Below are 19,529 nucleotides of genomic sequence, written 5' to 3' on the forward strand. Positions count from 1 at the left end.
AATTTTACCTTAAGCACCCATTTCGGATCACGCCTTGTACATGCGAAACGCCACTCAGTAGTAGCAATGGAACGTGTAGGTGGCAGATAGCATCTGTAAGAAATACGAAACTAAACCGCCTACCAATTGGAAGGACACAACATTCGATAGCGTACGTCTTTCGAATTAAACATCATCTCAAGATCTATAAACGAATCGAAGTTTGGCACCATGGTGGTGTTTGGGAACGGTGCGTTCTCGTTCATATTTAAGTGCTTACTTCTTGCAGTCATTTTAACGTATCGAGCCTATAATACCCCCAACTGTAGCACAACTGTCACCTTTCGACAGTTGGCTTTCCGTCCGGCCGCCATACACGGAAGCGATCTGATAGGGCCTGGCTCCATCGCCAACAGCAGGAGCCTCTGGCCTCACAATTCAGCTACGAAGAACGTGGTTTGCTCTTCGAAAGAAACTTGAAAGCGACATCAGCGATGAGGTCATCGAAGGTGACAAATAAATGTAGCGAATCCTGATAATCGCGTCGTTCCAGTAGTCGTTATACTTAATGCACAGGACATTTCTCATTTGCATTAGACAACGCTACATGACGATTCGGTGCTTATTTCTGCAGTAAGTAAGTGGGCCCATTACTTTCCTCCGATCGGATACCGACGTGGACGGATGCCATCATTAAATGATTCACGAGTGGGAGCTTGGTCAGCTGCACTGCAGCAGGGCGTTACAGCGTGAACACCAGCCACAGTACGATGCGTTTTCGAATCGACAAACGACTTCTTTCCGTAAGGACTAGCGAGGGACGCAGTTTCCGATGCGTCGGACGAGGTGGCCGAGTGGTTAAGGCGTTGGACTGCTAATCCAATGTGCTCTGCACGCGTGGGTTCGAATCCCATCCTCGTCGAAGAATTTTACCTTAAGCACCCATTTAGGATCACGCCTTGTACATGCGAAAACGCCACTCAGTAGTAGCAATGGAACGTGTAGGTGGCAGATAGCATCTGTAAGAAATACGAAACTAAACCGCCTACCAATTTGAAGGACACAACATTCGATAGCGTACGTCTTTCGAATCAAACATCATCTCAAGATCTATAAACGAATCGAAGTTTGGCACCATGGTGGTGTTTGGGAACGGTGCGTTCTCGTTCATATTTAAGTGCTTACTTCTTGCAGTCATTTTAACGTATCGAGCCTATAATACCCCCAACTGTAGCACAACTGTCGCCTTTCGACAGTTTGCTTTCCGTCCGGCCGCCATACACGGAAGCGATCTGATAGGGCCTGGCTCCATCGCCAACAGCAGGAGCCTCTGGCCTCACAATTCAGCTACGAAGAACGTGGTTTGCTCTTCGAAAGAAACTTGAAAGCGACATCAGCGATGAGGTCATCGAAGGTGACAAATAAATGTAGCGAATCCTGATAATCGCGTCGTTCCAGTAGTCGTTATACTTAATGCACAGGACATTTCTCATTTGCATTAGACAACGCTACATGACGATTCGGTGCTTATTTCTGCAGTAAGTAAGTGGGCCCATTACTTTCCTCCGATCGGATACCGACGTGGATGGATGCCATCATTAAATGATTCACGAGTGGGAGCTTGGTCAGCTGCACTGCAGCAGGGCGTTACAGCGTGAACACCAGCCACAGTACGATGCGTTTTCGAATCGACAAACGACTTCTTTCCGTAAGGACTACCAAGGGACGCAGTTTCCGATGCGTCGGACGAGGTGGCCGAGTGGTTAAGGCGTTGGACTGCTAATCCAATGTGCTCTGCACGCGTGGGTTCGAATCCCATCCTCGTCGAAGAATTTTACCTTAAGCACCCATTTCGGATCACGCCTTGTACATGCGAAACGCCACTCAGTAGTAGCAATGGAACGTGTAGGTGGCAGATAGCATCTGTAAGAAATACGAAACTAAACCGCCTACCAATTGGAAGGACACAACATTCGATAGCGTACGTCTTTCGAATTAAACATCATCTCAAGATCTATAAACGAATCGAAGTTTGGCACCATGGTGGTGTTTGGGAACGGTGCGTTCTCGTTCATATTTAAGTGCTTACTTCTTGCAGTCATTTTAACGTATCGAGCCTATAATACCCCCAACTGTAGCACAACTGTCACCTTTCGACAGTTGGCTTTCCGTCCGGCCGCCATACACGGAAGCGATCTGATAGGGCCTGGCTCCATCGCCAACAGCAGGAGCCTCTGGCCTCACAATTCAGCTACGAAGAACGTGGTTTGCTCTTCGAAAGAAACTTGAAAGCGACATCAGCGATGAGGTCATCGAAGGTGACAAATAAATGTAGCGAATCCTGATAATCGCGTCGTTCCAGTAGTCGTTATACTTAATGCACAGGACATTTCTCATTTGCATTAGACAACGCTACATGACGATTCGGTGCTTATTTCTGCAGTAAGTAAGTGGGCCCATTACTTTCCTCCGATCGGATACCGACGTGGACGGATGCCATCATTAAATGATTCACGAGTGGGAGCTTGGTCAGCTGCACTGCAGCAGGGCGTTACAGCGTGAACACCAGCCACAGTACGATGCGTTTTCGAATCGACAAACGACTTCTTTCCGTAAGGACTAGCGAGGGACGCAGTCTCCGATGCGTCGGACGAGGTGGCCGAGTGGTTAAGGCGTTGGACTGCTAATCCAATGTGCTCTGCACGCGTGGGTTCGAATCCCATCCTCGTCGAAGAATTTTACCTTAAGCACCCATTTCGGATCACGCCTTGTACATGCGAAACGCCACTCAGTAGTAGCAATGGAACGTGTAGGTGGCAGATAGCATCTGTAAGAAATACGAAACTAAACCGCCTACCAATTGGAAGGACACAACATTCGATACCGTACGTCTTTCGAATCAAACATCATCTCAAGATCTATAAACGAATCGAAGTTTGGCGCCATGGTGGTGTTTGGGAACGGTGCGTTCTCGTTCATATTTAAGTGCTTACTTCTTGCAGTCATTTTAACGTATCGAGCCTATAATACCCCCAACTGTAGCACAACTGTCACCTTTCGACAGTTGGCTTTCCGTCCGGCCGCCATACACGGAAGCGATCTGATAGGGCCTGGCTCCATCGCCAACAGCAGGAGCCTCTGGCCTCACAATTCAGCTACGAAGAACGTGGTTTGCTCTTCGAAAGAAACTTGAAAGCGACATCAGCGATGAGGTCATCGAAGGTGACAAATAAATGTAGCGAATCCTGATAATCGCGTCGTTCCAGTAGTCGTTATACTTAATGCACAGGACATTTCTCATTTGCATTAGACAACGCTACATGACGATTCGGTGCTTATTTCTGCAGTAAGTAAGTGGGCCCATTACTTTCCTCCGATCGGATACCGACGTGGACGGATGCCATCATTAAATGATTCACGAGTGGGAGCTTGGTCAGCTGCACTGCAGCAGGGCGTTACAGCGTGAACACCAGCCACAGTACGATGCGTTTTCGAATCGACAAACGACTTCTTTCCGTAAGGACTAGCGAGGGACGCAGTTTCCGATGCGTCGGACGAGGTGGCCGAGTGGTTAAGGCGTTGGACTGCTAATCCAATGTGCTCTGCACGCGTGGGTTCGAATCCCATCCTCGTCGAAGAATTTTACCTTAAGCACCCATTTAGGATCACGCCTTGTACATGCGAAAACGCCACTCAGTAGTAGCAATGGAACGTGTAGGTGGCAGATAGCATCTGTAAGAAATACGAAACTAAACCGCCTACCAATTTGAAGGACACAACATTCGATAGCGTACGTCTTTCGAATCAAACATCATCTCAAGATCTATAAACGAATCGAAGTTTGGCACCATGGTGGTGTTTGGGAACGGTGCGTTCTCGTTCATATTTAAGTGCTTACTTCTTGCAGTCATTTTAACGTATCGAGCCTATAATACCCCCAACTGTAGCACAACTGTCGCCTTTCGACAGTTTGCTTTCCGTCCGGCCGCCATACACGGAAGCGATCTGATAGGGCCTGGCTCCATCGCCAACAGCAGGAGCCTCTGGCCTCACAATTCAGCTACGAAGAACGTGGTTTGCTCTTCGAAAGAAACTTGAAAGCGACATCAGCGATGAGGTCATCGAAGGTGACAAATAAATGTAGCGAATCCTGATAATCGCGTCGTTCCAGTAGTCGTTATACTTAATGCACAGGACATTTCTCATTTGCATTAGACAACGCTACATGACGATTCGGTGCTTATTTCTGCAGTAAGTAAGTGGGCCCATTACTTTCCTCCGATCGGATACCGACGTGGACGGATGCCATCATTAAATGATTCACGAGTGGGAGCTTGGTCAGCTGCACTGCAGCAGGGCGTTACAGCGTGAACACCAGCCACAGTACGATGCGTTTTCGAATCGACAAACGACTTCTTTCCGTAAGGACTAGCGAGGGACGCAGTTTCCGATGCGTCGGACGAGGTGGCCGAGTGGTTAAGGCGTTGGACTGCTAATCCAATGTGCTCTGCACGCGTGGGTTCGAATCCCATCCTCGTCGAAGAATTTTACCTTAAGCACCCATTTCGGATCACGCCTTGTACATGCGAAACGCCACTCAGTAGTAGCAATGGAACGTGTAGGTGGCAGATAGCATCTGTAAGAAATACGAAACTAAACCGCCTACCAATTAGAAGGACACAACATTCGATACCGTACGTCTTTCGAATCAAACATCATCTCAAGATCTATAAACGAATCGAAGTTTGGCGCCATGGTGGTGTTTGGGAACGGTGCGTTCTCATTCATATTTAAGTGCTTACTTCTTGCAGTCATTTTAACGTATCGAGCCTAAAATCCCCCCAACTGTAGCACAACTGTCGCCTTTCGACAGTTTGCTTTCCGTCCGGCCGCCATACACGGAAGCGATCTGATAGGGCCTGGCTCCATCGCCAACAGCAGGAGCCTCTGGCCTCACAATTCAGCTACGAAGAACGTGGTTTGCTCTTCGAAAGAAACTTGAAAGCGACATCAGCGATGAGGTCATCGAAGGTGACAAATAAATGTAGCGAATCCTGATAATCGCGTCGTTCCAGTAGTCGTTATACTTAATGCACAGGACATTTCTCATTTGCATTAGACAACGCTACATGACGATTCGGTGCTTATTTCTGCAGTAAGTAAGTGGGCCCATTACTTTCCTCCGATCGGATACCGACGTGGACGGATGCCATCATTAAATGATTCACGAGTGGGAGCTTGGTCAGCTGCACTGCAGCAGGGCGTTACAGCGTGAACACCAGCCACAGTACGATGCGTTTTCGAATCGACAAACGACTTCTTTCCGTAAGGACTAGCGAGGGACGCAGTTTCCGATGCGTCGGACGAGGTGGCCGAGTGGTCATTCGCTGCTCGGCCGCCGAGCCGGACGGACGTGTGGCGGCAGCGCTAGGAGGGCTGGCGTAAACAGCGGCTGTGTGGCTGTTACGAAGGTCAGTAGAGCTCCTTGTTTACTTTGCATCTTTCAGTGATATAAAATGACAAAATGAACGAAATTAACTGTGAAAGAAGAGATACGGTTAGATTCGCTTTTGATTGGACCTGTAAAAGACCAAAGGCCTTTGAGATCAAAAGGTGGCTTTCAGAAACAGTTAAGATCACGGGAGACGAAATTATTGGCGTTCATCTTTCTTTTGTTTCCAATTCTGTCTTTTTGAAATTGATTTCCTCTGACTTGTGCTCCTCGATAGTTGACAAGTGTGGCGGCAAAATGAAATTTAATCATGCAGACGGAACCGTTAGTGACGTTCTTGTTTCCCATGCTGGGCTAGGTATTCGAACAGTGAGAGTTTTCGAACTGCCGTTCGAGGTCCCTGCCGGAGCAATCAATGCTGCTCTTCAGCCCTATGGTAGGGTTATATCTAATATTGCAGAAAAATGGTCGGAGCAATACATGTTTCCGGTTTTGAATGGAGTTAGACAGATTAAGATTGAGCTCTTACGACATATCCCATCTTACTTGAATATTTGTGGCCATCGCGCTCTCATAATTTATGATGGGCAGCCACGGACTTGTGCGTTATGTAACGCCCCAGGGCACGTCAGAAGTGAGTGCAGTAGAAGGCGTGTTCCTCAGTTACCGACTAACGAGGCGGCTGTCCCAGGACAAGTTGTTAGCATGCAAGTGTCGTACGCTGCCGCGGCAGCTAGCCGGGCCCCCTATCAACAGAATATGACCGAGCGGTCGGGACCTTCCGACGCGCGCACGGCAACGGGAAGCACCGCGGAGTTGACTAACGATGACAATCAGAATCTGGCCAGTAATGACGTCACTGAGGACGCACCGCGCTTGCCCTCTGAGTCTGACAACTCTTCCAACGAGCGACCAACTTCATCGATCATACCTGATGTAGACATGGCAGAGTGCGAAGCGGTAGTAACACACGAAAAGGCCAACATCCCAGAGGGAACTACAGTAGATGGACATAAAGAGGCAGTGATACAACAGAAAACTGACAACCACACAGATGATAGGACACCACGGACAGGTTCAGGAAACGTCAAAAGAAAAGGAGGGGCGCAAGAAGACGAACCAATGACACCACCCGTCTCACGCGTCGTAGAAACAGCAGCAACTGCCGACTCCGAAATTAACGGAGCTCAAAAATCTTCCACCACGAAGGCGGGACAGGTGACTTCTCCTCGACCTTCCATGGAGTCGCCGGGAAGTTCACCAAAGGTTTCACCGACGATTTCACCGAAATCATCAAAAAATAAAAAGAGACGCAGAGCACATCAAGCTGCAGAGAACTTGGCCCCTCCTTTAAGAGAGCGGCTGAGGAAGATACAGGAGACCGAAAGGAAGGACGAAGATACACAAAAGGAAGTGGTCGGCGAGTCTTCGGATCGGAACACGGGACCAGAACGGGCTGACACGCCACCCGGAACATATGAACCCTTGCATGACAATACGGCATCAGATATGGACAATGAAACCAGACTTGGACAAGGACATGGACACGACATCACCGAGCCACGATTTAACTGGGCGGACGAAAAGGAGGATCGGACCGATGAAATGGGGGCGGAAGGGGATTTTGAGGAAGAATTTTTTTATTAAAAATTGTCACATCTAACTCTAAGAAGAAAGAAACAAAAAAGAAAAAACGAAGGAAAACCGTCAATGGAATAAAAGTAAAATAAAATAACACTATATATATCTAACCTGAAGTTATTGTACGCGGTTCCAATACCGTGTCCTCTGTCTACTGTCTCGTAGCGTCTCACAGTGGAACATACATATAACGTGACCACCTTAAACATAAATAAAATTCAGAGTCAAGCAAAGGTAGCTGCACTGAAGGACTTTCTGTATCAGTCAGATACAGATGTCGCCTTCCTGCAGGAAGTTAATGTCAAAGACTTGTATGTTTCAGGGTACAAAGAGGTGTTGAATGTGGCACCAGAAAACGCGTGTGGAACAGCCATCCTTGCTAAAGAAGGGATCGAGATGACAAACGTGTGCCTTTTAGAGTCGGGGAGGGGAATTAGCTGCAAAATTTTTAACACCACTTTTATAAACCTATACGCACCTTCAGGCAACAATGCGAGACGTGAGAGGGCAGCCTTTTTTAAAAGTGACATTTTATTTCTACTCCAAGAAAACCCTGCAGAAATTGTCATTGGTGGAGATTTTAATTGCGTTTTAAATAAAAAGGATCAGCGACCAACTTTTAACTTCTCGCAAGAACTGCAGGCTTTGGTCACCAACATGAAGTGGTTTGACGCATGGGAAATAAAATATCCGACGCTGGTTCGCTTCACATATATCACTGGTGCTACACAGAGCAGAATCGACAGAATATATGTCACCCCCACTTTAGGCACTAAAGTCAGTAGTATCGAGGTGATACCAGCTGCCTTCTCCGACCACCTCGGAGTGAGGTGCAGCATCAAATTAACCAGGCAAAAGACATATTGGGGTCGCCCACTATGGAAATTAAATATCAATACCCTCTCTGAAAACGCTCTAGCTTTCAAGATGCAAGAAACTTGGCAGTCTGTGTTAAGGATGCGTACTAAATATAGAACAACTATTGAATGGTGGACTATGGCCGCTAAGAAAAAGATAAGGGCAGCGCTGATATCTTACGCCAAGGAAAGGGCAATGTGGTCAAGACACACAATGGAGTTTTACTACTCTTGCTTAAGAGACCTTTACGACCAACCAATGTCTCAAGACGTCTTTATCAATATTAAAAACGTTAAAGCCAAAATGATAAGTATCAAGAGGGTACATTTGGAGGGATTACAAGCCAAATCACACACTAGGACGACGGTGGAGGCAGAAAATACCTCCATCTACCACTTGATACAACACACAAAAAACAGAAGAAGAAATTTTATTGCCAGCCTCAGAACGGAAGATAACAGAGTCCTGACAGAACAAAGGGATATCTTAACTGAAGCACATAGATATTTTCAGCAATTATATTCTGGAAATGCTACTGACGACAACTCAGTACAAGAGTTTTTACAGAACTCCGGAATAGAGGCAGTCATTACAGAGGAGGAGAACAGAGGTTTAACGATAGACATTACGAATGACGAGGTTTTTGATATACTCAAATCTTCACCTACACGTAAGTCTCCAGGCCCAGACGGCCTGCCTGTGGAGTTTTATAGGACCTTTTGGCACCTAATAGGTTCCCAATTCACGGAAGTAGTTAATGACGTCTTGAGGGGAGAGACAATTCCTGCTGCTTTCAAGGAAAGTGTAACTGTACTACTTCCAAAGGGAAGGAGTACGGACACGAAAGATATTACTAAAATGAGGCCGATCAGTCTGATGAACTCAGATTACAAGGTAGTTGCGCGTGTAATTAAAGAACGAATGGTACCGATTTTAGGAAAAGTCATTGGATGCCACCAGACGTGTCTCCCTCGACGTACCATTTTTAAGTCTGTATGTGAATATCGAGACATTATTTCTATTTTCTCATCATCGTCAGCGGATGGAGGCATTGCCTTCATTGATTTTGCTAAAGCGTTTGACAGAGTCAACTACGGATATCTGTTCAGCATCTTGAAACACATAAGTTTCAATGATGGCAACTTAGCGGTTTTAATGAACATCGTCAGAGGCATACGAACCAAAATCTCGATCAATGGACAATATACTAATGAAGTATTGATATCTAGTGGAGTTCCTCAGGGAAGTCCTTTGTCCATGTTGTTTTATGTGGTTTCTCTGGAACCCCTTTTACGGCTTTTGAACACAACCTTAGAAGGCATAACAATAGCTGGGCTGAAGACGGTTACAAATGCATACGCTGACGATGTGGGGGTTCTAGTAAGGAGCGATGATGACTGTGACCAACTAACAGACAAGTTATTGCTTTATTGCACGGCAACTGGTGCGAGGATAAATGAAACGAAAAGTTCCTTTTTAAATTTACATGGTCTTGACAATGTGCAGCTACCGTGGGCAAGCAGGGTGGACCGTCACACTGCTTTGGGCATAACTTTTTACAGTTGCCCATTAAGAACGACGGCAGCTAATTGGAAACAGGTGTTAGGAAAAATCAGAGGCAGCTTAATACTGCATGAAACGAGAGACTTAAATATCAAGCAAAGAATTAAACTAATCAACTGTGCAGTTCTTTCGAAAGCTGCATATGTCGCTCAGATCTTACCCACACCTCCAGACATAGTGAAATCTATAATGAGCACAATCTGTCGATACGTATGGAAAGGCCATATTTTTAGAGTAGCAGTAGGAACGACTACATCGAGACCCGAAAACGGAGGCCTAGGGCTGACAGACCTTCGGAGGAAAAACACTGCCCTCTTCATTAAAAGAACGCTGAAACTTATAGAAACACAGCCGAACAGCATAACTGCCGCTCTATTTGACCTTCTCAAACCCGGAAGCATGCAGGCGCCAGTAGATGTTCACAACATAAATTACAACCTGAAGCATATTAAGGATTTTTATGTAGAATTAAGCTACTTGACATGCATTTTAACAGACAAAAATAAGAGGACAAGTAAATATATAGTAGAGAAGTTACGATCACGCGAAAACCAAAATAAAATGGAGCTGAAGTATCCAAACAAAAACTGGGAAAAAATATGGGCAAATATAAATAACAAAACACTGACTACGGAAGTGCAAGCGTCATGGTACAAAGTTGTCAACGACATTATTAGTACCAATGAAAAACTGTATTCAATAGGACTACAAGCAACCAATGTGTGCCCAAAATGTCACACTTTGGACTCCTTAAAGCATCGCTTCATCTGTAATGGATACAAGGATATTTGGAATGACATTGTATTGCAAGTCGCTTTTCTCAAACGGACCGATGGAAGAGAAATCACATTAAACGATATACTCTTCCCAGAAGAAATTTCCTTTCCACCACAAAAAAACAATGTCATCTTGTGGCTATTCGGAAATTTTGTCAATTATGTTGTTAACAACAAAGGCAATGATAATCTACGAGAATATCGAGAATATATGAAAGACGAATACTTCAAAATATACCGGAACAAAGACCATAAAAAGAAGTTCGGAAATATGATGCAAATTTTGTTTCAGAAACAAGGCATCGGTTAATACCTAAATAATATGAAATCGACTGAACAAGACAGACTGCGGAAGTAGGGGATTGCTGTTGAGGGTGAAGTACGGTGGGGACTTCGTGTGTCCCGGGACCGATACGGTAGCCGTGAAGGCCTCAACAGAACCCCGAAAAAGCATGTTTTCCCACGAAGTAACAGGAGTCATGCCACAGCACAAGAATAGTAAGGAAAAACTATTCTCATGCAAAAGACGTGCATCACTGAAGAAGTTTAATTTCCTATCTTACTTTTTATTTTTGCTTCTCTCTCACTTTTGTTTAAATTCTAATGGAAGAATATTTTGCGTTCTGTTAATGCAGTCAATAGTATTATAGAGAGAGTCATTTTCACCGTAATCAATTCGGATTACTATTTACAATTTTCTAACATTGTTCTTCAAGAGGCAATTTAGTTTCATAACCCATTAAAAACAACAACAACAACAAAAGTGGGGCACTGAAGCTCGCCGAAGAAGGCGCATGAAGGAGAGCGAATGGAAGGGCTAGAAGGGGAGATGGGAGGCCCTAAAGAAAAAAAAAAAAAAAAAAAAAAAAAAAGAAAGTGGTTAAGGCGTTGGACTGCTAATCCAATGTGCTCTGCACGCGTGGGTTCGAATCCCATCCTCGTCGAAGAATTTTACCTTAAGCACCCATTTCGGATCACGCCTTGTACATGCGAAACGCCACTCAGTAGTAGCAATGGAACGTGTAGGTGGCAGATAGCATCTGTAAGAAATACGAAACTAAACCGCCTACCAATTAGAAGGACACAACATTCGATACCGTACGTCTTTCGAATCAAACATCATCTCAAGATCTATAAACGAATCGAAGTTTGGCGCCATGGTGGTGTTTGGGAACGGTGCGTTCTCATTCATATTTAAGTGCTTACTTCTTGCAGTCATTTTAACGTATCGAGCCTAAAATCCCCCCAACTGTAGCACAACTGTCGCCTTTCGACAGTTTGCTTTCCGTCCGGCCGCCATACACGGAAGCGATCTGATAGGGCCTGGCTCCATCGCCAACAGCAGGAGCCTCTGGCCTCACAATTCAGCTACGAAGAACGTGGTTTGCTCTTCGAAAGAAACTTGAAAGCGACATCAGCGATGAGGTCATCGAAGGTGACAAATAAATGTAGCGAATCCTGATAATCGCGTCGTTCCAGTAGTCGTTATACTTAATGCACAGGACATTTCTCATTTGCATTAGACAACGCTACATGACGATTCGGTGCTTATTTCTGCAGTAAGTAAGTGGGCCCATTACTTTCCTCCGATCGGATACCGACGTGGACGGATGCCATCATTAAATGATTCACGAGTGGGAGCTTGGTCAGCTGCACTGCAGCAGGGCGTTACAGCGTGAACACCAGCCACAGTACGATGCGTTTTCGAATCGACAAACGACTTCTTTCCGTAAGGACTAGCGAGGGACGCAGTTTCCGATGCGTCGGACGAGGTGGCCGAGTGGTTAAGGCGTTGGACTGCTAATCCAATGTGCTCTGCACGCGTGGGTTCGAATCCCATCCTCGTCGAAGAATTTTACCTTAAGCACCCATTTCGGATCACGCCTTGTACATGCGAAACGCCACTCAGTAGTAGCAATGGAACGTGTAGGTGGCAGATAGCATCTGTAAGAAATACGAAACTAAACCGCCTACTAATTGGAAGGACACAACATTCGATAGCGTACGTCTTTCGAATCAAACATCATCTCAAGATCTATAAACGAATCGAAGTTTGGCACCATGGTGGTGTTTGGGAACGGTGCGTTCTCATTCATATTTAAGTGCTTACTTCTTGCAGTAATTTAACGTATCGAGCCTATAATACCCCCAACTGTAGCACAACTGTCGCCTTTCGACAGTTTGCTTTCCGTCCGGCCGCCATACACGGAAGCGATCTGATAGGGCCTGGCTCCATCGCCAACAGCAGGAGCCTCTGGCCTCACAATTCAGCTACGAAGAACGTGGTTTGCTCTTCGAAAGAAACTTGAAAGCGACATCAGCGATGAGGTCATCGAAGGTGACAAATAAATGTAGCGAATCCTGATAATCGCGTCGTTCCAGTAGTCGTTATACTTAATGCACAGGACATTTCTCATTTGCATTAGACAACGCTACATGACGATTCGGTGCTTATTTCTGCAGTAAGTAAGTGGGCCCATTACTTTCCTCCGATCGGATACCGACGTGGACGGATGCCATCATTAAATGATTCACGAGTGGGAGCTTGGTCAGCTGCACTGCAGCAGGGCGTTACAGCGTGAACACCAGCCACAGTACGATGCGTTTTCGAATCGACAAACGACTTCTTTCCGTAAGGACTAGCGAGGGACGCAGTTTCCGATGCGTCGGACGAGGTGGCCGAGTGGTTAAGGCGTTGGACTGCTAATCCAATGTGCTCTGCACGCGTGGGTTCGAATCCCATCCTCGTCGAAGAATTTTACCTTAAGCACCCATTTCGGATCACGCCTTGTACATGCGAAAACGCCACTCAGTAGTAGCAATGGAACGTGTAGGTGGCAGATAGCATCTGTAAGAAATACGAAACTAAACCGCCTACCAATTGGAAGGACACAACATTCGATAGCGTACGTCTTTCGAATCAAACATCATCTCAAGATCTATAAACGAATCGAAGTTTGGCACCATGGTGGTGTTTGGGAACGGTGCGTTCTCGTTCATATTTAAGTGCTTACTTCTTGCAGTCATTTTAACGTATCGAGCCTATAATACCCCCAACTGTAGCACAACTGTCGCCTTTCGACAGTTTGCTTTCCGTCCGGCCGCCATACACGGAAGCGATCTGATAGGGCCTGGCTCCATCGCCAACAGCAGGAGCCTCTGGCCTCACAATTCAGCTACGAAGAACGTGGTTTGCTCTTCGAAAGAAACTTGAAAGCGACATCAGCGATGAGGTCATCGAAGGTGACAAATAAATGTAGCGAATCCTGATAATCGCGTCGTTCCAGTAGTCGTTATACTTAATGCACAGGACATTTCTCATTTGCATTAGACAACGCTACATGACGATTCGGTGCTTATTTCTGCAGTAAGTAAGTGGGCCCATTACTTTCCTCCGATCGGATACCGACGTGGACGGATGCCATCATTAAATGATTCACGAGTGGGAGCTTGGTCAGCTGCACTGCAGCAGGGCGTTACAGCGTGAACACCAGCCACAGTACGATGCGTTTTCGAATCGACAAACGACTTCTTTCCGTAAGGACTAGCGAGGGACGCAGTTTCCGATGCGTCGGACGAGGTGGCCGAGTGGTTAAGGCGTTGGACTGCTAATCCAATGTGCTCTGCACGCGTGGGTTCGAATCCCATCCTCGTCGAAGAATTTTACCTTAAGCACCCATTTCGGATCACGCCTTGTACATGCGAAACGCCACTCAGTAGTAGCAATGGAACGTGTAGGTGGCAGATAGCATCTGTAAGAAATACGAAACTAAACCGCCTACCAATTAGAAGGACACAACATTCGATAGCGTACGTCTTTCGAATCAAACATCATCTCAAGATCTATAAACGAATCGAAGTTTGGCGCCATGGTGGTGTTTGGGAACGGTGCGTTCTCATTCATATTTAAGTGCTTACTTCTTGCAGTCATTTTAACGTATCGAGCCTAAAATCCCCCCAACTGTAGCACAACTGTCGCCTTTCGACAGTTTGCTTTCCGTCCGGCCGCCATACACGGAAGCGATCTGATAGGGCCTGGCTCCATCGCCAACAGCAGGAGCCTCTGGCCTCACAATTCAGCTACGAAGAACGTGGTTTGCTCTTCGAAAGAAACTTGAAAGCGACATCAGCGATGAGGTCATCGAAGGTGACAAATAAATGTAGCGAATCCTGATAATCGCGTCGTTCCAGTAGTCGTTATACTTAATGCACAGGACATTTCTCATTTGCATTAGACAACGCTACATGACGATTCGGTGCTTATTTCTGCAGTAAGTAAGTGGGCCCATTACTTTCCTCCGATCGGATACCGACGTGGACGGATGCCATCATTAAATGATTCACGAGTGGGAGCTTGGTCAGCTGCACTGCAGCAGGGCGTTACAGCGTGAACACCAGCCACAGTACGATGCGTTTTCGAATCGACAAACGACTTCTTTCCGTAAGGACTAGCGAGGGACGCAGTTTCCGATGCGTCGGACGAGGTGGCCGAGTGGTTAAGGCGTTGGACTGCTAATCCAATGTGCTCTGCACGCGTGGGTTCGAATCCCATCCTCGTCGAAGAATTTTACCTTAAGCACCCATTTCGGATCACGCCTTGTACATGCGAAACGCCACTCAGTAGTAGCAATGGAACGTGTAGGTGGCAGATAGCATCTGTAAGAAATACGAAACTAAACCGCCTACCAATTAGAAGGACACAACATTCGATAGCGTACGTCTTTCGAATCAAACATCATCTCAAGATCTATAAACGAATCGAAGTTTGGCGCCATGGTGGTGTTTGGGAACGGTGCGTTCTCATTCATATTTAAGTGCTTACTTCTTGCAGTCATTTTAACGTATCGAGCCTAAAATCCCCCCAACTGTAGCACAACTGTCGCCTTTCGACAGTTTGCTTTCCGTCCGGCCGCCATACACGGAAGCGATCTGATAGGGCCTGGCTCCATCGCCAACAGCAGGAGCCTCTGGCCTCACAATTCAGCTACGAAGAACGTGGTTTGCTCTTCGAAAGAAACTTGAAAGCGACATCAGCGATGAGGTCATCGAAGGTGACAAATAAATGTAGCGAATCCTGATAATCGCGTCGTTCCAGTAGTCGTTATACTTAATGCACAGGACATTTCTCATTTGCATTAGACAACGCTACATGACGATTCGGTGCTTATTTCTGCAGTAAGTAAGTGGGCCCATAACTTTCCTCCGATCGGATACCGACGTGGACGGATGCCATCATTATATGATTCACGAGTGGGAGCTTGGTCAGCTGCACTGCAGCAGGGCGTTACAGCGTGAACACCAGCCACAGTACGATGCGTTTTCGAATCGACAAACGACTTCTTTCCGTAAGGACTAGCGAGGGACGCAGTTTCCGATGCGTCGGACGAGGTGGCCGAGTGGTTAAGGCGTTGGACTGCTAATCCAATGTGCTCTGCACGCGTGGGTTCGAATCCCATCCTCGTCGAAGAATTTTACCTTAAGCACCCATTTCGGATCACGCCTTGTACATGCGAAACGCCACTCAGTAGTAGCAATGGAACGTGTAGGTGGCAGATAGCATCTGTAAGAAATACGAAACTAAACCGCCTACCAATTAGAAGGACACAACATTCGATACCGTACGTCTTTCGAATCAAACATCATCTCAAGATCTATAAACGAATCGAAGTTTGGCGCCATGGTGGTGTTTGGGAACGGTGCGTTCTCATTCATATTTAAGTGCTTACTTCTTGCAGTCATTTTAACGTATCGAGCCTAAAATCCCCCCAACTGTAGCACAACTGTCGCCTTTCGACAGTTTGCTTTCCGTCCGGCCGCCATACACGGAAGCGATCTGATAGGGCCTGGCTCCATCGCCAACAGCAGGAGCCTCTGGCCTCACAATTCAGCTACGAAGAACGTGGTTTGCTCTTCGAAAGAAACTTGAAAGCGACATCAGCGATGAGGTCATCGAAGGTGACAAATAAATGTAGCGAATCCTGATAATCGCGTCGTTCCAGTAGTCGTTATACTTAATGCACAGGACATTTCTCATTTGCATTAGACAACGCTACATGACGATTCGGTGCTTATTTCTGCAGTAAGTAAGTGGGCCCATTACTTTCCTCCGATCGGATACCGACGTGGACGGATGCCATCATTAAATGATTCACGAGTGGGAGCTTGGTCAGCTGCACTGCAGCAGGGCGTTACAGCGTGAACACCAGCCACAGTACGATGCGTTTTCGAATCGACAAACGACTTCTTTCCGTAAGGACTAGCGAGGGACGCAGTTTCCGATGCGTCGGACGAGGTGGCCGAGTGGTTAAGGCGTTGGACTGCTAATCCAATGTGCTCTGCACGCGTGGGTTCGAATCCCATCCTCGTCGAAGAATTTTACCTTAAGCACCCATTTCGGATCACGCCTTGTACATGCGAAACGCCACTCAGTAGTAGCAATGGAACGTGTAGGTGGCAGATAGCATCTGTAAGAAATACGAAACTTAACCGCCTACCAATTAGAAGGACACAACATTCGATACCGTACGTCTTTCGAATCAAACATCATCTCAAGATCTATAAACGAATCGAAGTTTGGCGCCATGGTGGTGTTTGGGAACGGTGCGTTCTCATTCATATTTAAGTGCTTACTTCTTGCAGTCATTTTAACGTATCGAGCCTAAAATCCCCCCAACTGTAGCACAACTGTCGCCTTTCGACAGTTTGCTTTCCGTCCGGCCGCCATACACGGAAGCGATCTGATAGGGCCTGGCTCCATCGCCAACAGCAGGAGCCTCTGGCCTCACAATTCAGCTACGAAGAACGTGGTTTGCTCTTCGAAAGAAACTTGAAAGCGACATCAGCGATGAGGTCATCGAAGGTGACAAATAAATGTAGCGAATCCTGATAATCGCGTCGTTCCAGTAGTCGTTATACTTAATGCACAGGACATTTCTCATTTGCATTAGACAACGCTACATGACGATTCGGTGCTTATTTCTGCAGTAAGTAAGTGGGCCCATAACTTTCCTCCGATCGGATACCGACGTGGACGGATGCCATCATTATATGATTCACGAGTGGGAGCTTGGTCAGCTGCACTGCAGCAGGGCGTTACAGCGTGAACACCAGCCACAGTACGATGCGTTTTCGAATCGACAAACGACTTCTTTCCGTAAGGACTAGCGAGGGACGCAGTTTCCGATGCGTCGGACGAGGTGGCCGAGTGGTTAAGGCGTTGGACTGCTAATCCAATGTGCTCTGCACGCGTGGGTTCGAATCCCATCCTCGTCGAAGAATTTTACCTTAAGCACCCATTTCGGATCACGCCTTGTACATGCGAAACGCCACTCAGTAGTAGCAATGGAACGTGTAGGTGGCAGATAGCATCTGTAATAAATACGAAACTAAACCGCCTACCAATTGGAAGGACACAACATTCGATAGCGTACGTCTTTCGAATCAAACATCATCTCAAGATCTATAAACGAATCGAAGTTTGGCACCATGGTGGTGTTTGGGAACGGTGCGTTCTCGTTCATATTTAAGTGCTTACTTCTTGCAGTCATTTTAACGTATCGAGCCTATAATACCCCCAACTGTAGCACAACTGTCGCCTTTCGACAGTTTGCTTTCCGTCCGGCCGCCATACACGGAAGCGATCTGATAGGGCCTGGCTCCATCGCCAACAGCAGGAGCCTCTGGCCTCACAATTCAGCTACGAAGAACGTGGTTTGCTCTTCGAAAGAAACTTGAAAGCGACATCAGCGATGAGGTCATCGAAGGTGACAAATAAATGTAGCGAATCCTGATAATCGCGTCGTTCCAGTAGTCGTTATACTTAATGCACAGGACATTTCTCATTTGCATTAGACAACGCTACATGACGATTCGGTGCTTATTTCTGCAGTAAGTAAGTGGGCCCATTACTTTCCTCCGATCGGATACCGACGTGGACGGATGCCATCATTAAATGATTCACGAGTGGGAGCTTGGTCAGCTGCACTGCAGCAGGGCGTTACAGCGTGAACACCAGCCACAGTACGATGCGTTTTCGAATCGACAAACGACTTCTTTCCGTAAGGACTAGCGAGGGACGCAGTTTCCGATGCGTCGGACGAGGTGGCCGAGTGGTTAAGGCGTTGGACTGCTAATCCAATGTGCTCTGCACGCGTGGGTTCGAATCCCATCCTCGTCGAAGAATTTTACCTTAAGCACCCATTTCGGATCACGCCTTGTACATGCGAAACGCCACTCAGTAGTAGCAATGGAACGTGTAGGTGGCAGATAGCATCTGTAAGAAATACGAAACTAAACCGCCTACCAATTAGAAGGACACAACATTCGATACCGTACGTCTTTCGAATCAAACATCATCTCAAGATCTATAAACGAATCGAAGTTTGGCGCCATGGTGGTGTTTGGGAACGGTGCGTTCTCATTCATATTTAAGTGCTTACTTCTTGCAGTCATTTTAACGTATCGAGCCTAAAATCCCCCCAACTGTAGCACAACTGTCGCCTTTCGACAGTTTGCTTTCCGTCCGGCCGCCATACACGGAAGCGATCTGATAGGGCCTGGCTCCATCGCCAACAGCAGGAGCCTCTGGCCTCACAATTCAGCTACGAAGAACGTGGTTTGCTCTTCGAAAGAAACTTGAAAGCGACATCAGCGATGAGGTCATCGAAGGTGACAAATAAATGTAGCGAATCCTGATAATCGCGTCGTTCCAGTAGTCGTTATACTTAATGCACAGGACATTTCTCATTTGCATTAGACAACGCTACATGACGATTCGGTGCTTATTTCTGCAGTAAGTAAGTGGGCCCATTACTTTCCTCCGATCGGATACCGACGTGGACGGATGCCATCATTAAATGATTCACGAGTGGGAGCTTGGTCAGCTGCACTGCAGCAGGGCGTTACAGCGTGAACACCAGCCACAGTACGATGCGTTTTCGAATCGACAAACGACTTCTTTCCGTAAGGACTAGCGAGGGACGCAGTTTCCGATGCGTCGGACGAGGTGGCCGAGTGGTTAAGGCGTTGGACTGCTAATCCAATGTGCTCTGCACGCGTGGGTTCGAATCCCATCCTCGTCGAAGAATTTTACCTTAAGCACCCATTTCGGATCACGCCTTGTACATGCGAAACGCCACTCAGTAGTAGCAATGGAACGTGTAGGTGGCAGATAGCATCTGTAAGAAATACGAAACTAAACCGCCTACTAATTGGAAGGACACAACATTCGATAGCGTACGTCTTTCGAATCAAACATCATC

General features: G+C 46.7%; 14 non-coding genes across 14 annotated transcripts; all 14 read left to right on the top strand.

The window, feature by feature from the left end:
• Positions 1-819: 819 nt before the first annotated feature.
• Trnas-gcu (transfer RNA serine (anticodon GCU)) lies at positions 820-901 on the top strand. The gene has a single exon. It is a non-coding gene; the product is annotated as a tRNA-Ser (tRNA).
• Positions 902-1,724: 823 nt separating this feature from the next.
• Positions 1,725-1,806, top strand: Trnas-gcu (transfer RNA serine (anticodon GCU)). Its single transcript has one exon. It is a non-coding gene; the product is annotated as a tRNA-Ser (tRNA).
• An 822-nt stretch (positions 1,807-2,628) lies between these two features.
• On the top strand, positions 2,629-2,710 carry Trnas-gcu (transfer RNA serine (anticodon GCU)). Its single transcript has one exon. It is a non-coding gene; the product is annotated as a tRNA-Ser (tRNA).
• Positions 2,711-3,532: 822 nt separating this feature from the next.
• On the top strand, positions 3,533-3,614 carry Trnas-gcu (transfer RNA serine (anticodon GCU)). The gene has a single exon. It is a non-coding gene; the product is annotated as a tRNA-Ser (tRNA).
• Positions 3,615-4,437: 823 nt separating this feature from the next.
• Positions 4,438-4,519, top strand: Trnas-gcu (transfer RNA serine (anticodon GCU)). Its single transcript has one exon. It is a non-coding gene; the product is annotated as a tRNA-Ser (tRNA).
• A 7,516-nt stretch (positions 4,520-12,035) lies between these two features.
• Trnas-gcu (transfer RNA serine (anticodon GCU)) lies at positions 12,036-12,117 on the top strand. Its single transcript has one exon. It is a non-coding gene; the product is annotated as a tRNA-Ser (tRNA).
• Positions 12,118-12,938: 821 nt separating this feature from the next.
• On the top strand, positions 12,939-13,020 carry Trnas-gcu (transfer RNA serine (anticodon GCU)). Its single transcript has one exon. It is a non-coding gene; the product is annotated as a tRNA-Ser (tRNA).
• Positions 13,021-13,843: 823 nt separating this feature from the next.
• Trnas-gcu (transfer RNA serine (anticodon GCU)) lies at positions 13,844-13,925 on the top strand. The gene has a single exon. It is a non-coding gene; the product is annotated as a tRNA-Ser (tRNA).
• An 822-nt stretch (positions 13,926-14,747) lies between these two features.
• On the top strand, positions 14,748-14,829 carry Trnas-gcu (transfer RNA serine (anticodon GCU)). Its single transcript has one exon. It is a non-coding gene; the product is annotated as a tRNA-Ser (tRNA).
• An 822-nt stretch (positions 14,830-15,651) lies between these two features.
• On the top strand, positions 15,652-15,733 carry Trnas-gcu (transfer RNA serine (anticodon GCU)). Its single transcript has one exon. It is a non-coding gene; the product is annotated as a tRNA-Ser (tRNA).
• Positions 15,734-16,555: 822 nt separating this feature from the next.
• On the top strand, positions 16,556-16,637 carry Trnas-gcu (transfer RNA serine (anticodon GCU)). The gene has a single exon. It is a non-coding gene; the product is annotated as a tRNA-Ser (tRNA).
• An 822-nt stretch (positions 16,638-17,459) lies between these two features.
• Trnas-gcu (transfer RNA serine (anticodon GCU)) lies at positions 17,460-17,541 on the top strand. Its single transcript has one exon. It is a non-coding gene; the product is annotated as a tRNA-Ser (tRNA).
• Positions 17,542-18,363: 822 nt separating this feature from the next.
• Positions 18,364-18,445, top strand: Trnas-gcu (transfer RNA serine (anticodon GCU)). The gene has a single exon. It is a non-coding gene; the product is annotated as a tRNA-Ser (tRNA).
• Positions 18,446-19,267: 822 nt separating this feature from the next.
• Positions 19,268-19,349, top strand: Trnas-gcu (transfer RNA serine (anticodon GCU)). Its single transcript has one exon. It is a non-coding gene; the product is annotated as a tRNA-Ser (tRNA).
• Positions 19,350-19,529: the final 180 nt, after the last annotated feature.

This window comes from Schistocerca serialis, chromosome 2 (assembly GCF_023864345.2).
Source record: "Schistocerca serialis cubense isolate TAMUIC-IGC-003099 chromosome 2, iqSchSeri2.2, whole genome shotgun sequence".
Classification (NCBI taxonomy): domain Eukaryota; kingdom Metazoa; phylum Arthropoda; class Insecta; order Orthoptera; family Acrididae; genus Schistocerca; species Schistocerca serialis.